This window comes from Anser anser (assembly GCF_964211835.1).
Source record: "Anser anser genome assembly, chromosome: 7".
Lineage (NCBI taxonomy): Eukaryota > Metazoa > Chordata > Aves > Anseriformes > Anatidae > Anser > Anser anser.
The window spans coordinates 18,498,764-18,521,598 of record NC_139727.1 but is presented as its reverse complement, the minus strand read 5'-3'; the positions used below and the strand labels follow the sequence as shown (position 1 = coordinate 18,521,598).

Below are 22,835 nucleotides of genomic sequence, written 5' to 3'. Positions count from 1 at the left end.
AATAGTTTTTGATATCTGCTATTTTATTCCTGATAAAGGCAGCTTCGAATAAGAAAAATAACAAGAAAACAATGCCTGAGGTTTTCACTGAAGTAGTTTACACATTTCCATGAAGGCTGCCAAGAAGAAACCAAGGAAAAATTCACAATAACTTTCTTTTATAGTATCTACCGTAAATTATATCTATCGGGCGTTTATCTGTAATTTCTTTAGACTCATATATGTTCTCTGTCATTCCCCAACCTAAAACATTTAACAATAAAACCTGTAGGGCACCTGTTTTTCCCTCTGGAGGAATCTCTCGGGCCTCCCCCTGGTAGCCTCTGGTGCCAAACTTTCAGAAGTGTGCCTGCTTACTACCTACCTGTCACCACGGTGGTACGTGAACGGAGCTGTTTGGAGAGTTTACTGAGTCGTTCAGAAAATTTGATGGCAAGTTCCCCATATTTAACATAATTCAGCCCTGAACATTTCCTGATGTAAAGCCCAGAATTGAAATCTGAAGCTACAGAATTGCACATGGTCTCCTTTGCAGACTGGGCACGCAGAGTGCACCTAAACCAAGCCTCTTTCAGACAGCTCCAGAAGTAAGGAGTCACAGTGCACGTGGCACAACTGTCTTCTACACGGTGGGCCAAGCTCCACTTGATCCACTCCACCAAAATCACAGGGATGAAATTGAGTCAAGGCATCTGAACAGGACCTTCAGTTTGGTTGGATGTTTTAAACTCTTAGTGGTTGGCTTTGAAACTGAATTGTATAGTTGCTGGGATCATTTCACCTTTCTCAGCAAAATCCAGATCTTCACTAAGAGAGCATCTGTCAGCATTATTTTCAGGCAATTTCACGTGAAGCAAAGACATTTTGCAGGTTGCTGTTTTCTCTCTCATTTAAACATTCGTTAGTTATCTATGTAATAGGACTCAATTGGTTGGAATATTCAAAGAGCTATGACTCGAGCATAAAACAACAAAACTTATTCTCAGGCTGTTAATTGACAGCACAGAAGCTATTCATTACATTTGAGTTTGCCAGTTTGCCATGCTCTTAAAGCAGAAAAGAGGCAAATTTCGGTACAGTCGGTTTGCTTTGCATTAACTGAAACTGTTGTTCTGTTCTGAAGTGGAACAAATGCACGGTAGGTTGGGTAGTAAGGATTTGTAAAATAACTCAAGGCTTTTTAAGATTGATGGAAGTTTGTGGACGCTCGTGGATATTGTACTGACTCCAAACAAAATGTCACATAAAGGCAAACAAATTGGCATTTTATTAGCCTTCAAAAAAAGTATTTAAGTAAAAATGGGTAAACTTCACTAAGAGGGCACTGTGTGTGAGTGTAGGAATATATAAATTTTTCCCAGAATAGGTCAGACTGACCCATTCTCTCCATATCTTCCCATTTCTCTCCCTCTAATATATAAAATGTATACACAAAAAGAAGAAAAAAGAAAAAAAAAAGGAAAAAAAAAAAAAACAAAAACAGAACAAACCCAAGGAATAAACCATCTGCAGCTGATTACATCAAAAGTCTGCTTATATTTCTGAAGCAAGCAAACAGTTCTACTTAAATATATATAAATACTGCTTCCAGCAGGTAAAAGTACTATTCAAACTTACTCCTAAAAACCACATATTCCCTCCTTGGTACAAAACTGGGGATGGGAGGGCAGCTGCTCACGGAGCCTGTGCACTGCTTAGTATGAGATACCGGATGGCTCTGGATGGTTAGCAACAATTCAGCATTCCACCAAAATAATTACATATTTCACCCCCAAAACCCTGCAGCATTAAGGCTGCAATTAGTTTGTCTGGAGAATGCCCAGCCTTCCTGTGTGCAGAGGAACACCATGAATTGCATCACCATGGGAACGAGGCTCACCACTTTCTTTACCAACAACCTAATGCCTGTTGCCAGCAGATTTTAAGATAAACGATCGTCGTTTTACATCTGTGTAATGAAGATGCATCACGCCCTGTGCTGTTCACGCGCTGCACAACACCATTCCTCATGCTCATCACGGGCTTTTAGCTCTGCATATTATCTTCCAGAAACATAAGCTGTTCAGACTGTGGTCATTTTGAATTTTAACACGAAAAAGAGTGATGCTTCATCCCCAAGTTTTCTACAGTGTTTGAAGGTACCAGCACCGTACGGGCTGTGCCCTGACATCAGCTTGGGAGGGGATCAGCAGATGACAGCAGGCACCTGTAGCCATCTCATCGTCATGCTAGGAAATCTGGGCTTCTGGGCTGCACTCCACATCCCCACCATACCTGTGGCTCAAAGCTGGCAGCAGGTGGGCACTCACACCCCTATGAGGGAGAGCCCCTGGAACCAGGCTTCTCCCTTCAATTCCTCCAAAGGGAATTTCTTTCATATTCAAGAAAACTACTCTGAACTGACCCAAAATGCACTAAACTAAGAATCGAAGGATTCCTTCCCTTCAAAGCCAGGATGTTGCTCCAAAACAAATGCTAACTATTTATTCCCAGAAGGAAATGATGGGATATATGAAACTGCTAAAACAACTCCAGTATGGCAGAGTCAGGCAGGGATGTGCTTTTATACAGCTTAGTGCTCTCTCTTACCCTTGTCTGAAAGGATCATGTAATATGGAAGTCATCCCGGGAGACAAGAACTGGGGATCCCTCAGTTAGCAGGGATGACACGGTTATGCAGCACGCAGCCATTCAGCCCCCAAACCAACGTCCTAGCAAAGACTGGACAGACATTTGGCCTCTTATTTCTTCACTGTCCTTGCAGTGATGCAGGAATCAATGAAAGGCGTTCTGAAATCCTGCTGCCATCTTCCCTTGCCATCCTTGCCAGCAGATGTATACATTGCTATTAAATTACAGAGGAAGCACAAATTGCATGTTTGTGTAATCATTTCAAAATATTTTGCTGACTAAATACATTTTCCAGGCTGTAATTCAAGACTTGCTTAATTTCTACCATTGATAACTGCCTGAAAAACAAATCTTGTCATTAAATCTGAAACAATTTTTCAGTAAATTTCAAACATCCTAGTGTGTTTTTTTTTTGAGAAAAGCTTTCCACTTCTTTCTTTGTAACACAATAAAATATTTCACCTGTAGGGGAAGAAAAGGACAAGTTTGAGAAGAGGAAAGGTTCAGACGACTCTGCTCTTGAGAACACCCACGAGTAATGTCAAAGCCCGAAAGGACAGGTTCAAACTGCAGTTCTGCCCAGATGCTTACAATTTTTCGTTTTCTGAAGACTGATGAAATTGATGGGTAAGTACAAATGCCTCTAGTATATAAGAGATTCACTTCTCAGGCTTCCTGAAATAGGTTCCTGACCTGTTTCAATAGACATCTGCTGACTCTTCTGGCAAGTTGGTGTTACGAGCTTTCAACGTCCAGGACTTGGGTCTTTGATCCAGTGAAGTTGGTTCTATTTTCCTTCGTGCTGAAGGACTCACTGCCTCTGTGCATGTCTGTGTTCATTCAGTTTTAATAGCGAGATCTAGGCACTGCTTAGGTATGTCCTGCTGAAGACTGGTAGTATTTTTCCCAACTTTGCTTTACTGAACACACCTAATTGCAGACAGTGGTAGCCACAGGCAGGAATAAGGTGCAACCAGGTTTGGGGATGGGAAGCAGGTACCCGAGTAGAGGCAGCAGCAACAGGGATAAACTCAAGGGCACACCAAACTGAGGCGGAGTAGAACTGACCTTAAAATTCAGAGAATGAAAAATTCTTTGCTGTGAGGTCAATGTTTCAAACAAGGAGCCATGTGGGCAGATAAGGAAAACAAGAGCAGGAATCTGGACTGGGCAAGTAGGTGCCAGAGGAGGACCAAGGCCAGAGAGCAGGAGACAGGCGCAGGAGCCAAGGGCTAGAATGCAGGATCCCTGAGCACCGCGGCGCTAACAGCCTGAGAAAAGGGACCTGGCACAGGGTAGAAAAAGCTGACAAAGCACCACAGTGGCCAAGTTGTCTCTTTCCCAGTTTTGTTGGGCTTCCTGGTCCCTAGTCCCCTAGGAGGACGTTCACAGGAGGACTGCAACCCTAGAGCTCATAGGCCAGGCAAGGCTGCCTCACAGCGAGGTGTTCAGAGATGGCAAGGTGATGATTTCCACCCTACCTTCTGGTCGGTATGGCACTCTTTATCTCTTCCCTCCTGATGCTGCTGTGAGGCACCTGGCTGAGCTGCGCCAGGCTCCATTGCTATATAACAGAACACAAAACAAATCTGTATCACATATCATACTGCAAAGCGAGGGAAACACCGCTCACCTCCAGTCTGGGTTAGTTTCCAGTTTGGGGTGATGCTGAACATCCGCCTACATGCTACAGGTACCTGGTCAGGGTTTCTGATTTGGGCTTGGTGTTCAGTTTAGTGGGCTCAATTCACCTGCTAGGACTAGGGTTAGAGGCAGAACAAGAAGGTGAGGGTCTGTGCCTAAGGTTTCTGGTTAGCAGGGAGTGTATGATGGGCTGAGTCTTAGCTAGGCCTTGGATTAGTTGAAGAGATCAGCGCTAGGCTTAGGGCTAGCGTTTCAAGCCTAGGGATCAGGGCTTGTACTTAGACTAAGGCTGGGTTCAGCTGTGAAGGTCTGACATTTAGAATTAAGATCAAGGGACTGGCGTAAGGGAGAGAGGTAAGATTCAAGCTAAGGGCTGGGGCTTCCATCTGGTGGTTACACGTCAGGTAAGGGCCTATCTGAAGGCCCCACAAGCACCCTCCCAGCCACATCACCTCCACCTGGGCCCCTCTGACCTCCTCCAAAGCTCCCGGCCCCAGATGCCCTTCACACCCTCACCTGCTGAAGGATCTGGTGGGACAGCAGAGCCCTCACCACCAGCACCTCACAATGCTCCCCGCCAACCAGCCCCCCAGCCCACCACGTCGCCTTCACCTGCAGCTCTTCTCTTCTCCTCACCTCTTCCCTTTCACTAAAATAAGTGACTCAGAAGTACTTTTAAAAGCTATCTTAAAAAATCAGCATGAAGAGCAGTGTTACCAAAACTAGCTAAAGAATGTGAATTCACATCTGCATGAGGTCAGAATCCTAAACCTCTCAGATATCTTTGAAAATTACCACCTTGAAGTAGGAAAACGTTGCCTACAATGACCCTTACAATACATATGTTTTCACACGTAACATCTGAGCAACCTCCATCTCCACACTTCTTTCAACTTCCAATATCGAATTTCTGTGCAGCTAGGATATATTCAGTATGTCAAAAAAATTGAGGAATATTTAACGTGTCTTTAAATACTCACAAAATCTGCTTTCTGCAGAGGCTAACCACTTTTTTTTCCCCTGCTCACAAGGAAAATCCAAGAACCAACACCACTAAGTAGCTTTGGGGTGCAGGGAGCTGATTTGCTTTGCAAATATTTTTCTCCTCTCCTGTAGAAGAAATGCTTGATTCTGCCTACAGAATATGCGTAAATGGAAGTTTTTATCAAGAAAAATACTAATAAAGCAATATTCTTTACAACAACTAAAACTTTTCTATTCTATTTGTAAGTCGATATCCTCACCCGTTAGTAAGCAAAACTTACAGGTGCTGTTCCTAAAAGCTCTTAGGAAACCACCATCATCTAAAAGTCTCCATCATCTATTAATAAAATGCAATGAATATTACTCTGGCATTTTTATTATAACTTTGTTAAGTTCGAGGAATGAAAACTTGATTTACTGCAATCCTTTTCTGGAAAATCAGATGAGTCATGTTTCTTTTGGCATTGGAAAGTAAACTCGAGTCAAAGTAAGTGATTTGTTTTACCATTACTTCTTGCTTCCCATCTAAAATTTCATATATATTTATGTCAGCCTCTTTATAATGCATGTAAATGTTGGTTTCACATAACTGGTGAAACCTGGTTGACTGAACACAGGAGCAGCAATAAAATTCCAAAACTATAATCCCAGTTTTAATTTTTTTTTTCAGTTTCCTGTACTCTGTGCAACACAAACTCAATATATAACTCAACTGCATCTGAAGTACATGTCGATAATATATTATTTATAAACACCCCCCTCCCAGTAATTTTTAAAAAGCCTTTCTGATTTTTTTTCCTAAAGGCAGATAACTCAAAATTTCAGTGCCTTGGAAAAGGTTTACTTTTGGGGAGGATTTAATTTTTCTGCAAGGGATAGCATGTTTATTGCCTCTATAGAAGAAATCGATAAAACAGCTCTGTGTTTGTTCTGTATCCCTCAAAAGCCACTGTACCAGTTTACACTGCCTCACACCTCATCTCTTCAGGCACTGCTTTCTTTGACCAGATGTCTCATTGTATAATACAGTGCATTTTACAAAGTCATATAAATAATCTCAACAATCAACAGCCATGTTCCATCACACCCACAGCTTGCTGCAGAAACGGTTAGGCATAGCACTACAAGGGACACCAGATGAGAAGACATACCTAGCAATAGATCCAGTTAGGTACAATGGAAGCTGAAGAGAGCAAGAAGCATGATTTTGAAAATTTGAGAATGAGACCTCAGCTCTGCAAAAACCTTGCTCTTCCACAATATCTATGAGGAGGTGCGTGTTTGGGAGATGGGATCTTCCCCAACCACAGCCTGAGCAGACCTTCCACATTCCTGTACGGACATTAGCTAGTACCATGTTCAAAATATATATTTATTTTATTTACGAAATACTTCAGTAAGTCAGCTCTCCTTACAGAAACATTCTCCAAAAACGGTGAATTGCTGCAAGTTTTAAGAGGCTGTCAGACAGCTCCTCTTTCCCTACAACTCTCCCCACTTCAGAAAGACAAGTCACCTCCAGACAGACTTCCCTAAAACCAGGCAATGTTAGAAAGCTGGCCCTGGGACAAGCTAATCACTGTGACATCTCTGAGTCCAGTGTCCTTCTATTATATCAGACACTTAAGGAAATTGCAGTAAAAACCAGACATCAAACTTGTCAGATTTTTTGAAATCCAAAGTGGGGTTCGTAATCCAAGCTACGGGTTACACTGATTCACCGTGGCAATCTGTAGTCTGTGAAAGCCCTGTCGTGGGATGATTTAATTGGTTTAGAAATATCACAAGAGAGAAGACAATAAAATGTTCTCAGGAGACATAAGAAAAAGTGGGCAGAATTTCATGATGTTCAGGATGCTTCTCAGAAATGTAAAGGACAAACAATTAAAATATATGCATATGCACATGCAATCTATCAGTAGTGACTCTTCCCTTTGGTTTCTCTCAGCTTGTCATCTCTCATTCTTGCAGAAAAATCTGCCACTCTCCTGGTTTCTCCTGTTCTGCTCATAGGACCTTTCTCTGACTGACACTTTCTGTTCTTTACTACCCCAGTTGCAGAGCTGGTTTACAAGTCAGTACTTATTACATACACTGATCACTTACCTCTAAAGACCCAAGATACCATCTATGAGCTGTGAGTATGAACATAACTCTCATGCTTTTTTAAAGCATACCAAAAAACAAAACAAACAAAAAAAACCCTTCACTTTCAGCAGCCAAGGCTTGGAGTACAGATTCTCCAAATATGCCCCCGGATGAATCCATCCTCAAGTGACAGAGGGGAATTCCTCTCCTCTGCTCTCTGCCCACACTGTACCAGGATTCAGCCAAAAAGCATCGTGCACTCACCCAGCAGCCTACCACATCCTTCCTCGTGGTGTAATATATCTGCAGCGTGTTGTTGAAGAAATCGGCTGTAACCTTGCTGGGAGAACAGCACCAAGTGCCACTGCAGACCAGCAGCAGAGAAGTACCAATATCCCATCTATCTTTTCTTTTGTCCTCATCTCCCTCATAAGGGAAGCTATGTGCTTTCAGAGTATGTTCTTTGCTGAGCATTACAGGAGATGGCATTTAGCTAACACAACACAGAATGCTGCCTTCCTCCGTCAGCACCATCAGGGCCCAGAAAACCCTTGTTCCATTCAGAGGATGTCTTACTGCACAGAACAGATGGATCCTTCAAAACACAGGACAGCCCCAATGCTTTAACATAAGGAGAAATGCAGGCAGTATCTTCTACTATTCTTTTGCTTACTCGAGCTGGAAAGGCTTTGGCTCGATTACTACTGACTCCTTTACAAAAGCATAAAACGCGGTGCCAGCCCCTTCCAACAAAATGCTCTGAATTCATGGGGAGAGCAGTTGGAGAGAAACCCAGGGAGAGGACGAGACAGCAAACCCATCTGCACCCAGCTCCGGCAGCGAGGAGCTGCCCATGCCCACGCGTCTCCCTGCCGCGGTCCTGCCGGGCACAGGGCCACCAGCATGCTCTGCTGTCTGCTTCCACCACAGGGAAACACATTTAACTGGTGGGTTGGGATCACTAGGCAAAAGAGAGGTTTCATGGGCTCTGGTGATCAACTCCATTGTGAGCTTTGCAGAAGTGATCAAAAGCATGGTGATGTCCTCGGCAAACACCGAGGAGAAACTGGGTAACAGCCTTTCTGCTACTACAGAGGGGGTCCCCTCCTTACCTGCCTTTAAAAATCCTAGTCCAAAAGATTAGTCCAAAAGTCCAAAATCAGATTTGACCCCAAGTCTGAAAAAGTTCAAAAACATGCTGCCACCAGCCCTGTAGTCTTGCATGTTGATAGCATATATTTTGTATGTTCTCTATGTAATGCACACTGGTAAGTGAGTATCTGGGGCATCTCCGCAATTCGTAAACCATCCCATCCAACAAACCATTTATTTAAGCACGCAAAATGTTTCTTGCATTGCCTGACATTCCCGAAAACTAGAACAGAATCTAGGCTCTAGCATTAATACATCATGGCCAAATTAAAGCTTAGCAATGCATGAGCTGTTCAGATTTGTATTGAAATATGACAAATGTCAAAAACAGAGGAGGTCTCAAGATGACATTAAGTTTTACTTTTTAGATTTTCTCCTTGAAGACTACAGGACTGGGCAGTCAAGGGCTTTGCTTCACCACTCAGTTAAGAATATCTGGCTATAAATTTATGTTTCTCATCAAAGGAATTTCAGAATTGAAAAGTCATAAGGAATGCTCTTCTTGTCCCATTTCCACTTCTGGAATTACCTTATGTAAATATTAATTTACAGTCAAACTAATTTTTAAAAATGGTTTACATAAGCAGCTTTTCAGTCAATAAATTAATGCTGTCGTTTTACAACATTTACATGCCTTGTTTATGTTACTTTGTTAATTTTATTGTAATTTAGTATTGATTAATAGCTCCATGGCTACAAAGTGTTTAAACAGTTATAACTCTTAATTATGCCATAGCATTGCTTAATAAAACAATACACTATTGGGACTAAATCAAATTAATTAAATTAATCTGTTACCCTCTTTTATGGGTAATTCAGTGCACAGATGAAAGCGGTCATGGAGTTGTTTTCATGGCAAGTAGCCTAAAAAGAACCTGCATACATTGGGGCTGGGAGCCCAAATCCACCCAGCATCTCCTCACCCATGGCCACCCTACAAAGGCGCCCTTCTTTAGCCCTATTAGCTATACAGAGCCACTTTATGTTTGGCATCGCTTTGCATTTGTCACGACTAAATTAGGGTTTAATTATTTCACGTCATTTCTTCATGTGCCAACACCATTTAACATCATAACCCTGTCCTTGTCAAGATGCTTCCAAACCTTTCTGAAGCTGGTCCCGTCCACACCTTTGAAACTCTAGTCAGTATTACGCCACACAAGTCAATGAAGAAAAAGGATTAAACTTGACAGCCTCACACTTAATACTTGTCACAAGCCCACGACAAACTTGCAAACACTCCTGAGTCACGGCACACACGTAAGGCAATAGGTCTGCATCCAGCCATGACCACGCTAGGGGTTCCTACCCTACCTCAGATCTGCCATGTTTGCTTCTGAGAATAGCAGAGAGAGAACTTTTAAAAGAAAAAAAAAATATATATATATATATATACACACAGTAATTTTACTACTGAATATATATCAGCTGTGTGCTTTAAAGCTAGGTGTTTAGAACAGATGCCAAGGGTCCCCTGTCAGACTTCTGCCACCTCTCCATCCCTAGTATGGGTCATGGTTCTGCTGATGCTTTAGGGGTAGTTTCATTGGTCTGGTGCCTTGAATATGAATCATGGCTCATTATTTTAGCTTTATGTATTCCTCCCTGCACCCTTGAATTATCCTCCTTAAAGTAGTGGAAAAACTCTGATTATATTTCCACTGCTTCTCTTGATGAGAAAAAGCATTTAATTAAACGTTTGTATAATGTTATTCAACACCTTTTTTTTTTTCCAAAATGAGTACAATGCATTTTACACCTACCTAGGAACTAAACTCAATTTAAAAATACCTTAAGACATATATTTTACCCCACAGAGTGTCAAAACATTCACACCCGAAACCCCAAAGGCTGGCTCGTCTCTTCTGCCTCCGCTCCTTTTACGTTAGAAGGATGGGTGTCTTGGTGCATCACAGCCCTCTGACAGCCTGGCAGAGATGGAGCACAACTGCCCCACTTTTTGGAAAAAAAAAAAAAAAAGTTAGAAAAAGGAGCAGTTTGGCTATAAAGGATTTTGAGATGGCTAAACTGATATGACTTTCCAGCATTTTCTCACATATTTAATATTTGATAGGTGACACCTTTGTCCTAATCTTAATTTTAGATTTTTCTACCTCCACAAGATATTTGCAGAGAAAAAGTTTTATGCCTAAACATAACCACCTCTGTAGAATTTGTCCCTTCACTAATTATTTACTTTTGCTGCCTGTCCACAGGGCTTTACTGCAGTGATTCTTTAAGAGAACTCAAAAACACGAATTCTGGAAAATGAAAGGCTGAAAACCACTAAACAGAAACACATATGGAGCTGGCATTACCTGGAGGTCTCAAATGTTGTGCAACTTCTTTACCTCAGCAATTACAGCACTTTTTATACCCGAGATGTTTGTGAACGAACTATTTTTTTTAGGACTCTTCCTCCTCCTAAACTTATTTTGTCTGTTTATTTCTGTCTGCTTGCTTGCTTGTTTTCTGCAGAACGAGGAATCAGTGAGGTTTTGGTTCTGTCTGTGCAGTAAGCTGTCACATAAGCAGCCAGGAAGGGTGGTGCTGAAGACAACCAAGTGCTGCAATCATAAAAAAACCTACACCACTTTTCCTGGGGGTTTTGTGTTCATGTGTTTCACATCCATCTTCTGTAACACGGGAGAAGATCTGTGCTGAGTGCCAGGGAGCTGCCCGCTCCACCCTGAGCCTCGCTGCCGCTCGGTTCAGGTTGCGTTTCCTCCCAGCTCCTCCAGCCCTGCCCGCAGGACCCCCCAAAATGTACTTGCCAGCCCTTTTCGGTGGTGAGCATGCCCCAGCCACCTCCCCGCCTCCCACATCGCAGAGATAAATTAGGAATCAACGCCTCTCCTGGAGAATGGTGTGGATGTGATTAGGAGGCCTTGTGATTGCTAATTAAGAGGGAGGAACGCAGCTGGGATCTGGGCTGGTTCACCCTGCATTTGAAGCACAAGTGGAGGAGTGCCTAATGCTGCGGAAAAGCAAAGAGAGCAGACTTGAGTCTGAGAGGGGACCTCCCTGGCGACTCTCAGCAGTGCAGAAAGAAGCTCCCTAAATGACTCCGGCAAACACAAACGCTTGAGAAAAAAGAGCTCTCCAAACAGAAGTGCTGCCTGGTGCCTGCAGGGGCAGTTCAGAGGAGCCGCGCAGCCACTTGTGCAGCTCAGCTGCAAGCTGGTGCCTTGCTCCAGGACGCCTAACGGGGCTGTAAGCACAGACCTCGCTATTACAGACCCCTAGGACCAAAGCAAACAGCTAATTACTAATTTAAGAAAGCCACTGCCCACAAATGAATGCGCTGTTGTGACATTTTAATTTACTGACTAAATACCAAGACTATTATAAGCACTTCATCAAAAATCTTTTTTCTCCTTGGGAACTTTATTGCTACAGTGATTTCTCATTTAGCAGGCAATGCTAGGCTGAGACAGCAGTAGGATCTTCTAGTCCATATGTGCCTTCCAGCCCGGTTTTACCCTTCTCCTCAGCAGGCATTATGCATTGCAGTTCTTTCCTGATGGGTATGCATCAGCTACAGGTTCAAGAGAGAACAGCTGGGGCACAAAGAGATTCTCTTAATGTTACTCTATCCTTAACTATTTTTCCTTTATATTCAGCAGTTAGAAATGCTTTATTTGTCACAGAGGAACACAGCCTGCTGCATTCAGTGATACGTGCAGATACTGGACGTCTGCTGCTGAAGCCACCGGGTCCAAGCCCTCCTGGTACGGCAGCGGTGCCATCTTCAGCGTGTGCACGGAGCTGGGCTGAAACTGCTCCCCTGCCCCCTGCTCCCTCCCTGCCAGGTCATCTTCTGCTCTGCACCCTTCTCAGCACAGGTTTAAAGGCAGGTGAGTCCCAAGAAGTCACCAGAAGACTATAAGGAGGTAGCATGGCTCTATGTCTGCAACAAGGTGTAGAGAGAGAAAGATGACAAAAGGAACCAAAGGAGAATAAGGAGAAAAGAAAAAAATGAAGAGTGCACCACAAAGCATATGGTTTGCAAAGAACAGCCTGACATTACGCTCAGATAGGACCGGCCATTAATCATTTATCTTTATCATCGTAATTATTCAAAATCATTTCAGAGCTTGCCATCATCACAAGCAACTATTTAAATTTGGGAAGTGTGCAAGGTGTTGTACCTGCCTTGTCCTGCATTTGGTACAAAAGTAGTCATTTTTCCACTGAAAATTCCTACATAAAAGCAAATCTTAAATAGTAGCCTGAAAGTGTTTTAAGCTTCAGAGATCTGTTTTAGTAGCAGCCGAACGATGGTCCTGCCATTACGCTGGCTGCCAGGAGGTGACCTCATGCAACTGAAAAGCAAGCGAGAAACAGAAGGAAAAAAAAAAAAGAGAAGAAAAAAATAAAAAGAGAAAAAATAAAGCAGAGTTCCTCAGTGTTTGCTTTCTACAACTGCGTTGTTATGCTAAAGCATTTAGACCTATCAAAGAAACACAAGCACCCACACATACTCCAGCACTCACCATTTACCACACTGCCTTCCAGTGACAGCTAAATGCAGTCTGCCAGGACAGAGAAAGCTCTCCTTCACTCCTTCCTTTCAAGGATAACTTCCAGAACACCACATCCAGGCAGCTTACACCAAAAAGGAGGCCCCAAGAGTTTGTGAAACACCCCCCAGACGTGTTCAGGTACAACACACCTCGCAGTGTGTCCACCTAGGGACAGGATGGACTTTGTCCAGCTGCACACAGAGACGATGGCTTTCTCTGTTAACCCCAGGTCAAGGACTGAAAATTCAGCACATAAGACATTTCTGCTCTGGATCTCTGACCATGGCAGTACACGCTAACAAGCCATTTTACAACTTCTAAGTTTCATGCACTTGTACTTTCCTCTCAGTTTCTAGCAGGTCAGCAGCCACCTTTGTCTGTAATGCATCCATATAAGCTGCCACCCAATTAGCTCAACAATTGGGGTAAAAAATAAATAAATAATGATAATAATATCTCTTGCATTCCAGAAGCATACCAACCTCACCCAAAGAGCTTTTTCTTTATCCATTTTGTTTTAAACATGGCTAATAAAGAAGGCGACATCTCAGAGAGCCCCGCACAGGACAGAATTACTGACAGCATCAGAAGAGAGCCAACATCCACCAGGCAGTGTTTAGAAAACGAGTGAATTGATCTTGTTATATCAACTTTGAAACTGCCTTCTGTAGCACCCAGAGAGAGCTTGCCCTTCAGGCAGGTTTTTACGGGCTTTCACAGCTTTACTTTGATTGCTGTTGTAGCTGAAATATATAGCTTTAGTACGAGGGGATTATCTGTTATCCTACCCTTCGGGAGAACCTCATACTGTGACAAAGACTTTTCTCTGCTGCATCTCTTAAGTTTCAAAAAACTAACAAAAGTGCAGCACTTCTTGCTTTTGCTTTTTTTTCTTTTCTGATGTCCCTTCAGCCCCTTGAGGGCTCGGCAATCACTGAATGGTATTTAAAAATCACCGTATCTGAATCTTAATTTACTGATAAACTGGAATACGATGACATTTTGGGGTTTGTCTAGTGTCACACTGCTTGATATGGCCTTTATACTGTACCTTAGGGGAAAGAGCAGAGCCAGAAAGAACTAGCTCATGGTCCTGGAAATAAACAGCATTCTGCACTTCAGGTTCAATTGATTTCGGTATCCTCTGTCAAGCCTTACCCACAAGCATCACCCCTTGGTATCAACAAGCCCATTTAATCCCTTGCTGTGGTTTTGTGTATTCTCTCCTGCCTCCGAAAAAAATCTTCACCAACAGCAACTTCTCCCTGAGAGATGTAGCATCCTGCTAGTGAAATCACATCAGGCTGTCCGAACGCAGATCGCACAAATCAGGGCTCATTACAGAAGAGACACAGCAGGCAAACCCCGAGGGTTTGTGCCAAGCTTCATGGGCAGTCCCCAGGCTACCAACACCTCCAAAGGCACAAATGAGCAATCAGGGCATTTCTACTCCGAGCCCAGTTCAGATAACCTGGGTGGCATCTTGGGAACACTTAAGCTTGTTCAGAGTTCAGCTGGAAAATGGGGGTCACTCATCTTGATGGAGGGGAGCAAGAGCAAGCGAGCAGCGAGCACAGGTCCTGGACCCTCCAGGGGGATGTAGGTTTGTGGGACTTGTTTCTGCAGCTTAGAACAGCATTCATAAAGGACAACTGAAGATCTCAAGGTCATAATAGTGCACAATTAATTAGGGCTATATTAAATAATTTTCTAATACTAAAAGCAACCAGAACTTTTCTCGTCCCACCTCAATTCACTGGCTCTTGGATTCAGATATGAATACAGATACAGGAGGCAATATACCATTCATGCTGCCTGCCTACAGGAATACACTGAGATGCATGAGAGTTTGAGCAGCCTCCACCACTTCTCCCCTTCTACCAGCAGCTTCTCCAGGGGCAAAAAGCATGTATTCATCCATGGAAGGTGACTTCTGTCTGCAAGTGCAAAGCTGATGAGGGGACAGAAAAATCTGCTTGAATGTTAAAGTAGGGAGGTGGAGAGAAAGAGACAAAACAGAAGTACATAATGCAGTACCTGTAAGAATACTCTTATGACAAACAGGCAAACAGGTTTACTGGGTTACATATCTGTTTGGTTTTTTTTTTTTACCCACTGACTTTACAAGACAAGGAGCTTTTCTAAGATACATGCTATGTGTCTTCTGCCTGTTTTCTTGTATTCTACAGAGCCAGCATTCCAAAAGAAGTGCTTTTGTTTCAAGGCACTTTTGTATTTTTAATTAATTTCCTGTATTTCAATGCCATGAAGAGAAGCAATATAAACTGGAAGGCAAAAGAAGTCTGGCGGCTAATCGCCCCTACACCAGAGAAAAAGACAGATGCACCCAGCCAGATCATAGGTCTGCTACAGCACTTCACCATAACTTAAGCTTGAGGATTCAGAGTACCTGCATGAATGTTATGGACGTTACATTTTTAAAAACAGATCATTTCTTCCCATTGTTATAATTTTGGTGGGATGTCATCCGAGTGTTTCATTCTCTCATCTTCCTTTTCAACAGAATGCTAAAAGGTAAGATTTTTGCGCTTCTACTAAATAATCAGAAGGAGAAAAACACTTTTCCATTGATTGTGGTGGGCATCCTATTAATGTTTCTGAATGCCCAGTTTTGACCTTCTTGCTCATGCTAACATCATCCTCAACATATGAATGCATGTGTAGATGTCAGTCTTGCAAGTCATCCCTAAGAGAAACCTGCCTCAATGTATGGCAAATAACAAGAGAAGTACACAAGAAAATCACTCGACGCATTGCCTGTCGCTTCTTTTTCACCATACACTACAGAATTTCACTCAGAAAAAGTAGCTCCATTCATTGCTAATACACCTGCAACGGCAACTCCCGGTGGATAAAAAGATGAACCAGAGGAATTTTATTGAGAAAACTATATGAGATATTTTTATTATTTTTTTTTAATCAGAATGAATATAAATTTGAAGCATAATAAAAACCAAATGCTTGTTTGAGTAAGAAGGAAAAACAATCAAAGAAACCAATCATGTAGAAAACAATCCTTTCCAGTGGTAATTATGCCACTGTTCGAAACAGGTAGGCAAAAGATGGAACCTTGTGCAAGCCAGATTTTTGTCTTAACCTTATCATTTGCTCTCATCCAAAAATAAAACCCCTGCTCCAATCAAACCATAAAAATGCTCATGTATCTGCCTTGGAAATGCAGTTGTACCTGCAGATAGGAGTTATTTCTAGAAAAGGATACTGGAGAAAGTATGAACGTGTGTGAAAAACCCAAGAGTTAGTGGAGGGAATGAATATGGAGGTTGCAGCTTTTCCCTTCCTAATATGTTTGCCTGCATCTGGATTCAGAACATGTTCAAAAGGAATACTCTGGTTTTGTTTCTTTTTTTTTTTTTTCCTTTTCTATGTAGCAATTGGATGTTTAGTAAAGCACGTTTTTACACTAATCCCATTCCTTTCAGGCACCCTCCTTTAATTGATCTCATTTCTGTGCAGTGCAACTTGTTTACTATCTACGAGAAATATAATTTCTTCTCATGCCACGCTGGGGGAACTGGTTTATGACCCAACTGTGCTAAATATGCTCTTACAATGAATTCTTTATTGTTAGCAAACATGATGCTCATGGTACTTTACGGTTAAATAATATCTAGTTTAAATAGAATATTTTACCATATTTACCCTTGAAAAGATCCTATGATACCACCCCTATCTAAATTTAAAAAGTGAATGCTATGACCCTTTTGTAGAACTTTTACTGAGCAAAATTAATAATGAAATTAAATGCAGAGAAAAATATTTCATTAGCTGAATCAGAGGTTATTTCTAGGAAAAAAACGCTCAATGCTGGCAATACAAAATGCTAAAATTCCCCTTGTTAAATTGCTCATTAAGCCTGTTTCAGAACTCATTTCCCCTTGGAAGAGAAGCAGCAGCAGTAACACAAATTCAAAGCGCACACCTCTCACCAGCCGCACGTGGGTGCAGACGTGCCTGCCTTAGCCACAGGCAAGGAATGAAGAAAGCCCTAAAACCCAAACCTTCGAGCACAGCTACACGTCAGATTGCCAAGAATGTCCTCCTCAGAGCGACCAGTGCTTTAACGCTTCTATACTCGTGGTTTTTCTTAGCACGGCACTAGCGATGGACTACCAGCTGTCCTGAGGGCTGAGAGGCAGCAGTTTACAGACACTGACCACAGCATAGCCAACGACCCAAGAAGAAGGACAATTTTCTGTCAAGTTTCTTCTTTTTTTTTTTTCTTTTAAACTGAATCACAGCCCGACTCTGTGCCTCTGGTGCTGGCAGGGAATAATTATTTTAAAGCTCCTGAGGTTCGTGATACCATTACTCTGCATGGACATCTGAGTCTCACTTTCAATTGCAGAAATCAAAAATAAAATTACTTAAAATTTATGTGGATGATTTTGGTGCTCTCATTCCAGTCACCACTTGTTCATGCCAGTCACTTTTCCCCATCCTCCTGGTGTCTGTGATGGCCTGCGAGGACTTCAGCCCCTGGCCCTGCAACTCCTGCCCCATTGGTGTCCCCCAGCCCCTGCCCTCCCACCCGCTGCCCCCAAAGCTCCCCCCTGCCCCAGCACCAGCAGGCTGATGGATTTCTTCCCTCGTTAGTTAACGAGGAAATCACCACAGACTGAAACTGGAAACAAAGCACACACTGGGGGGACCTCTGGGATTTCCATCCTGCCTGTTTGGTTTGTAACTAATGAATGCGTTATAGACCTGAAGTAATGTAGGCTGCCTCCCCTTGCTAATTCAGATAGAAAAATGCTCATTATATTTTTCCGTGGCATGGAAAACCCATCGCCCACAGAGCATACAAAAGTGATTTTAGGAAATGCCCAGAACTGGTGTTACAGAGTGACACATACTGGCTTCCCGACATTCTCAGCAGACAGTGATTTGAACTGACAATCTGAAATCACGTTAATTAATAGTTTTAATTAAACCGTGAAAAATACAACCACATTAATGTGCCTGATAAACCAAGCTGCAAAGAGAGATGGGCTCATACATAAAATGCTGCAAGGTATGATTGCATACTATGATTATTAGAACTTACAAATCAGTTCCAACTATAAAACCATCGCTGAGAATAATTACAAGCCCAAAACAAACAAGTCATGTCAGTCTCATATCATGAAAGCTGTTATATTCATCTATTTTTTTTTCTTTTTTTTAATTAAGAAGTTACCTTAGAGGCCAAACTAGGAAAATCACGCCGCAAAAATCTAACTATACAGTTGTTTTAACACAAACCTAAAAAGATCATTAAAATCTGCTATAAAACTGTACCCATACGTCTTTTCCCCATAACCAGTCATGTTACATAGAAAACATGCAATTGTGAAAAGCCTTCAGAACCATAAAAAGTACGAAAAATGCCACACAACTGAAAATACCTCTGAGATCACAAGGCTGGGGGAACAAATCCAAACCATCCACAGGAAATAGTGCAAAGATCACCAAGGGAAAACCAGTAGCCCCTTACACTGCAAAATACGTCTGTATTTCTTTTACCATGGACACATGCAAGTATTAAACTCTAACAGGCTCACGTGGGTTTTCTCAGCAGACATTGGGTATCACAAGCTCAAGTAGCCTTCATGGTGGGGATTCTGTTTCCACCCCTTTGAAGACCAATGAAAATAAACCAAATTCCTCCTTTCTGCTCTCACTACTCACCCTTACAAGCTTTCCGCACGGCACACGCAGCCCATATACATCTCTTTCAGCTGACCACTCCAATGCAGGGCAGAGTAAAATGACCGGCTTCTCGAGGGGAACACCAATCTCTGCAGATCATCATCCTAACAGTGGTATAGAAACAAGCACGTACCAAATCACAACTTGAAAGTACCCTCCTGCAGGAACAGCATCAGCCCTGAAATAGGAAAAATTACTATGCAAATTACAGCAGCTAGCAAGATGTGTTCTTTACAAAGGTGTAACACTCTGATACATAAATACTCTGACTTCGTGGGAAAAGAAAGAAATTCATTATTCTACAGCAGTGTGAGCCTGGCAATTTAAATTAGATTTCAGTCTTAAAACATTTGACATTGGTATAACAGAAACAATAGTGTTGCAAACATACAGATGCAATTTCATACTCTTCCTCTGCACAATCAGACAGCATCAGGTTTGATGCTGCTGACTTGCACCAACGCAGGGGCAGGTTATGTGCACCTTACAAACAAATTCGGGAAGCAGCACTTTGGGTGCAGACCTTACAGCACCCCAAACCATTTCCCAATAAACATAACATGGTTTGTGGGCAAACAAGTTTCACCTCTCCTCCAGAAATATCACTTCAATGGTAATAACGAAAGCTATACTTAAATAATTCCTACATGAAGAAAAGGAGCGTATTTTATATGATATAAATAATCATTTTCCAGGGAAAGGACCTACAATGGGCATATACATTATGAAAACCAGAAACTGTGAAGTGCTCTTTTGCCATTGTGCTCCACAGCTAGAATGCTTATCGCCTATTTTGTAAAATACACAAGAATAATACACCGACAAAGGTGCCTGCAAATAGTAGGAAGGATGTGAAAGAGGTCGTAAGTGTATGGATACAGCTTAGCACCAACATCATGGTGTATTTTAATGAACAATACTGGTGAAAGAGCTTTACAAGAGGATACTATTTGGGTGAATGAGCCAATACCAGGATGACCATGAACCAGCAGTTACTGTGACACAGAGGAAGGCAGAGACAATCCTAGGGGACACCAGGAAAAGACAGAGAGAGAGGTGCCACCACAGTACAGGCCACAGAGAGTCAAAACACCGCAATCGTGTTGCAAGAGGCACGCAGGAGGCTATTGAGAAGATGGGGAAAGCTCGCTGCGGTGCGTGCATCGCAGGCTGGGGACTGCTGCTGGTAGGAATGTTCCTGCATTAAATAGCAGGGAAGAGGAGGTGCTGCTCGAGCTCACCTCTTCTGCTTGTTTCACACAACAGCAAATAGCTATAAAGCGGGAATGATTCCACTGAGGCTGGAAATGAGAAAGATAACCACTTAGGGCTAGATTTACAGCCATCAGAGAGAAAGATTTCAGGAAAATGCCCCACTAGGAGCTAAAGGCGAAAACAAACAACTTGGAGATATACCACGAAAATGTTATGAATGACAGACCAAGCAGCCTCCTGCTGCCCCATCTGCATGGTTTGCAGGCATCCTTGGAAACTGCTTTCCTCACCCTCGGGTGCTGGAGCAGCTTTCGCTGCCGAACCTGCAAAGATAATGCTATCTGCTCTGCTGCTTGGAAACAGACCGAGGTCAGACGCTAACTGTATATATTCTTAACACCAACAACATCAAATACATCTTTGTGCCCAGGGGCTGACCTCAATCTAGTTCTCATCAAAAGCCTATGAGGGAAAATAAATAATATCTGCACATATCTAGCCCCAGGTTCCCTGGAATTCCTTATTCACTTTTTCTACACTCAACTTCCCCTGCATATGCAAGAGTCTTTACCAATCAGAACCAGAACAGTATATAAAAGCTGGGGTAAAAATAGGAAGAAGATAAAAGGTGAAGACACCAGGATCCAAAATAAGTATAGCAGCTACTTCTTAAGGCCTTAAAAGCCAGATAAATTTACAGACATTTATTGTCTCCAAGGTACATTACAAAACTCCATTTCAATGGAGTCTCATCTGCTTCAAAGCTGCGTACAGAAGAAACTTCAAAAGGTAAGGATACATCATCATTCTGGAAATGAAGCTGCTATCCCAAGTCACATTAGTGCTGTTCATTCTCTGCAGAAATGAACCCCTAACTCACTCTCACTGGCTGACTCCTGCAGAGGAAACACCGTAAAATTTTCAGTATCCCGCAGGGCAAATGTCTGCGTGGCAAGATGCTGGGGAGTCATGGGAGACGTGAACCTTTAGCAACCTTCCCAGTGATGGTGTTTTATTACTGCCCTGCACCTGTGGCAGCCCAAACCACAGGCGTGTACTCATCGGCTGAACTTCAGGTGGACAGAGGTCAGCCAGGATCTTTGCAAAGATGTGAAGGGCATGCCTCCTTACACAGCCAATGTTTTAGAGCCTGGAAAAAACATTAAATATATGTATTATAACTTAATAGCTATCACGCAGTGGGATTCCAACTAGTTGATATATTCAATCATTCCTTCTTTGACAATTTCAAGTTTGGACAGTTGCTATTATTCGGTGTTATTTCAGGGAAGATGGATGCATATGCACAAAAATCTTAACACTAAACCAGTATCTCACAGCTGACTCCAAAAACTGTGGAGTTGGAAGGTAATTACTTTCAGAAGATGATGCCTTAGATAATATTTTCATTCATTCATTTTCAACCCTACTACTTTATAGCAGTGCTCTAACTCATTCCAGTACAAGAGCTCTCAACCCAGGCCCAGGTGCCAGAAAGGATCTGAGGTGCTGACACTGGGCATCCTTCGCCCCTTGGGATGAGCAGGTGGCACAGGTTTAAAAATGAGAAGAAAAAATGACCACACCGTTATTGCATAATATGCAATATCCATACTGCAAATAAGAAAGGGATTTCTGGAGGTCAAACAGCATTAAAGGAAAAGCAACCTTAATTTTAAGATGCTATCTGTTCAGCAGACTTGAAATGCCAGGAAGCCAAAGAATACCCCCATACTGCCACAGAAGAACCAGAAGGATGCATGCTACCCTACACTTCTTCCCACTTTGTTCGCACTCCCGGGTAGTCACAACCAGCTTTACAAAGGTCTTCCTATTTCCATGGACAAACTTTCTAACTTTTTTTTTCCCCATTTCTATAAGGATTGAGGATTTTTCTCCACAACTGAAAAAGTGCTGGAAGAGTGAGTTCCTCTGTTTTCTTTTGCATGTTTCAATTAAGACAATGAAAATATAGATGATTAGAACTAAAAGCATACACTCGTGGGGCATTTTCATTAATAGATGTTGGTGACTTCACACAAGATGTTTGCACTGGATTGAGAGGTACCCAACAGTACTGTGTTAGTCAGTACTTGCACTGCAAGTTTTGAATTTGTATTTATATCTGGGCAATACAAAACAAGATTACATGATTGTGAAAATGACATTTTTTCTCACAGCACTCAATTTCCACAGTGTTGCCATTAACATAAATAATACGTAAAGCTAATGTTAAATAATTCTGGGTTTTCAAAGCCCTTGGGAACAATTATGTTAAATATACAGTGACTTAAATGACTGGATTTCTTCAAATTTATATTCACAACTCTTTTCCGATCATGGCCTGAAGTCTTCTGCTAGTGTCCTTGATCACACACAAAACCTTGCTTGTTCTGGCAACCAAAAGCCTCCCCACATTACCTGCAGGGAGATATTGCTGACTGCCGGATGCTATTATGATTTCTCTATTAAAGAACTCTGAAAATAACTAGCAGTGAGCAGAAGGCAGGGTACCTGCCAGCTAATGCAATGCTGTCAAACATATTTTTTTTTTTTGGCCTGGCTGTAAGAAAGCCATTGGTACACAGCATTATGTCCTAAAGTGCTTCCTCTGCCATGTCTTTCACTGCAGCAGCACATTGATTTACCTTAGGATTGGAAGAGGGAGAGCAGAGCATTCATTCCTACCCTTGCCGTGGCATGAAATCATTTTCTGTGACCTCAGGAGGGGACTGAAGGAAGTTCTGAATCAAGGACCAATAAAGGTAAGTTATCTTTGTGTTCCTTCTCAATTCGTGACAATTAATCTGTATCTAAAGCTATGTGTGTGTGTGTTTTTTTTTCCCCCTTTTGTCTTGAATCTTC

At 42.3% G+C, this 22,835-nt stretch overlaps 1 protein-coding gene across 22 annotated transcripts in view; it reads right to left on the bottom strand.

Annotated features, from left to right (window-relative positions):
- The window catches only part of PCDH15 (protocadherin related 15), a 535,558-nt gene that overhangs the window by 463,325 nt on the left and 49,398 nt on the right, over nt 1–22,835 (bottom strand). For 20 of the 22 annotated variants that reach the window (XM_083844291.1, XM_083844317.1, XM_083844318.1 and 17 more), the window contains one exon: nt 18,735–18,933. The exons of 1 other annotated variant lie outside the window; for it this stretch is intronic. The gene's annotated coding sequence lies outside the window, so the exon portion shown is untranslated. Of the gene's footprint in view, nt 1–4,112; nt 4,196–18,734; nt 18,934–22,835 lie in introns of all 22 variants that reach the window. One more of the 22 variants, XM_083844313.1, reaches the window with a different exon arrangement.